This window comes from Hyperolius riggenbachi, chromosome 1 (genome assembly GCF_040937935.1).
Source record: "Hyperolius riggenbachi isolate aHypRig1 chromosome 1, aHypRig1.pri, whole genome shotgun sequence".
NCBI lineage: Eukaryota > Metazoa > Chordata > Amphibia > Anura > Hyperoliidae > Hyperolius > Hyperolius riggenbachi.
In genome coordinates this window covers 352,847,069-352,850,583 of record NC_090646.1, presented here as the reverse complement: position 1 = coordinate 352,850,583, position 3,515 = coordinate 352,847,069, and positions in this window count along the sequence as shown.

The window sequence follows — 3,515 nt, the reverse complement described above, 5'->3', positions numbered from 1 at the left end:
AAATGTGCAGCTGAGTACAGTACTAGCTAAATAGAGTACTGGTTAAGGGCACTGCCTTTGACGTGGGAGACCAGGGTTCCGTTTTTCCGTTTTTCTTTTATCTCTATTCCGTTTTTCTTTTATCTCTGGCCGCTCTCTTTTATCCTTTTATGTGTAATATTTTTAGTACTCCTATTTTTAGTACTTTTATTATTTATACTTGTATTTTTCATTTTTAATATAGCAACGTTCATCTTTACAACAATACCTCAGGCTAGATCATTATTTCTACATAGCTTTATATTTACACATCTGTATATTCACATTATTTATATCAATAATTAGAATTGTTCATGTTTTATACATCTTTATTTGTCTTGTTTTAACTTTGTCTTCTTCCTCCTTTTTATCTCATTGTTTTTACCATAATTTTTTTTTTTTTTTTTTTACCTTTCTGTATCAACACCAGCTATAATTTTGTTACATTACATTTGCGTTGCCAAATGTATTAATTTAATTCCTGCCATAATTAATATTATGTTCATGTATTATTTTCTTATTAACTATCCCCTGGCCGGGATTCGAACCCTGGTCTCCCACGTCAAAGGCAGTGCCCTTAACCAGTACTCTATTTAGCTAGTACTGTACTCAGCTGCACATTTGGTAACCATGATACCAGTATCCACCCCCCCCCCCCAACTACCCAACACACTGAACACAGGTGGTGAGAGCCCATTGGCTACTCGCAAGCCCGCCCTAACCCCACCCACCCTTCCCAAAAACCCAATTCACTGAACACAGATGGCGAGAACCCATTGGCTGCTCGCACACTCACCCTAACCCCGCCCACCTAACACTTCCCACACATCTAATTGGCCCTTTTAGCAAGTACCTGTGTATATATAAGGAGTTGAGTGTCCTCACCACTCCACTGAGGCGCTACACCTGCTACTGCTGGAATTCTGGTGAGTTCTTTATGTTATTTTATTTGCACACTTTACCTTATATTTCTGCCCCCATGTTCTCTTCTCAATGCTCTATTACCCATTACACTTGCTGACACATACCCTTTTTCATTACCAATACCACTCATTGCAAATCTGTGTAAAAAATACCCCATAGCCCATTACTATCACGAGCACCATAGCCTCTACCCCCTATTGTTTACTTGTACACCCAACTTTTTATGCTATTTCCACAAAGCAATTTTACATATGGTATGCTTTATGACATGTAATATATTAATATGCATCTTGTAACTGCAGAATTCACTATAGCATAATGTACTGTCTCTTGTCTACAGTTTTGTCCCCACTTTATTGCCTGATGAAGCGGGCTCGGCCTGTGAAACGCGTTGCACTTTTGGGGTACCATATAATAAATGTGATTACTATTATAAAGACAGTCTTTCGTGTCTGCTTTATGGAGGTAAGTCCACCACTTCCTCCAAGCAAATTTTAAAGTTTTTATCCACTTTTATCCTGCTGGCGCCTCTGTTCTCCTACTGCTATACCGTGTCCACCCCTGGTGGAGGGGTGATCTACCCCTTTTTCTCATCTACAGAGAGCGACTTCTTAATCCTGAGTGAGGACAGGTCTAATCTCCTCACCTGCTTATACAGTGGTTGCCTGTGTGGTAACCCACGTTTGTGAGTATATTCTTCTCACTGATTTGCCTTACTTCACTTATGTTTTGACATACTACACTATATTGGGCTCTCGGTTTCTCTATATTTTATCTCCCTACAAGCCTTGCTTGGCCGGTTCTATCATAGAACAAGCGAACATATATGCCGATAGCAGCCCGACCATGAACTTCATCGAGGATAGATCCGTCCACCGAGATGATCTGCTGGCCCAGTTTAAACGATCTCCGGCTATCCCCGCCGAACCAGACACCAGCCCAGCCGACAGTACCCATCCAGTCCCATCTGTCGACCTCAAATCCATTTTTCTGAAATTGGAATCTGCACTTAAAGACGAGTTCTTTCACTTAGCGGACATTGCTATGCAGCAGACATACATTGATGAAAAAATCTCACCCGATGGGATCCGAATTAAAACACTCACGGCTTTCCCTAAGGATCCTACCTTCAGTTCAGACTGGTACATTTACCTTGAGATCTGTACTGCTGGTATGATGGAGAGGATCATAGCTAAAAGAAAAACCTTAATTAGTGAATTGCAGCCCATCATAAATGAATGTAGGGATATCCTACTTAACCATAAAAACAGTGACCAATACCACCCCCTTATGTCAAATCTTACCTCCAGAGTTAAACGCTTCGAACTTGACATCACTGAGTCAAAACTTAAAAAACTGAACAGGGACCGTCTAGCGTATGGCTGAGCACCGGGAGAGGGAACGCAAGCACGTCCCACCCCCGCTTCTCAGCCGACGGGCCCCAACCCCCCCACCCCACCACCACCCCACTCATGAGTCTCAATATTCCCCCACCTCCATTTAGGTTCCCACCGTTCCCACCACCCCCCATTCTACTCCCCACACCAAAGGCACCAACACCTTTCATAGCATTTCCCCCACCACCCTTGCATACACCTCCAGCCTCACACACGGTTCCCCCACCACACCAGAAACCCTTACCCAAACCCCGCCCCTTTTGCGGGTGTGGCCCCACCTCCAAACAGTTTTGATTGCACAAAAAACCCCACAATAGCATCACAAATCCAACGCATCAAAACAACAAAAAAACTTCCGTTACTTCGACCCCCGTACTGGGGCCGGCAAAAAAACTAACAAAGACCAGGCAACTATCAAATTTAACTTTATACCGAATGGCCCCCCGGCTACTTTACTTAAAAACACCCAGGAAACCAACATCAGTCAATCTAATACCACTTCTACTATACCAGCTACCACTATTGCGGACTCACCCGTCCAAGCCTCCCAGATTAGCATATGCCACTCAGACTCCGACTCTCTTGACTTTACAATACACCCCACCCCACAATCCCTAACTAATCAAAACCCAATTCCGACCCAGGGCAACACACCACCACAACCCACATAAAATCCAAACTGATCTAAAACCTTTTCCAACCGGCTAATGACAATGCCATCTCCAGCAGTGAATCAGCTAACCACACCCTTTCTCCTCTTTTTTAGAACTCCCCTCAGCACTATCACAAAACATCCTCTCCACCCAATTACCAAGCCCGCGTTCAGAGAAGGTACTTTTCCAACTCACCAACAAGTCCAAACGACCACTACCAGATACAGAAAAAGAGGAAGCAGAGGGAAAAGGAAAAAGACAAACCATAAACACACCACTCCCCCCACAAATTCCAACAGATGTATCTTTAATCTGTCAGACCACATCCTTAGTACCCATGAGACCACCCTCTTAGAAAAAGGCTTATCTTTTTGCCCAACCAATCAAGTCAATACATTCGAACTTTTTTCAGATCTCAACAGCTATATCTGGAAACTAACACTTAAAAGACATTATGCCATCAAAACCTCAACCCACCGAAGATAATGCCCCTACCTCGCTTATCATCACCAACAATGATACC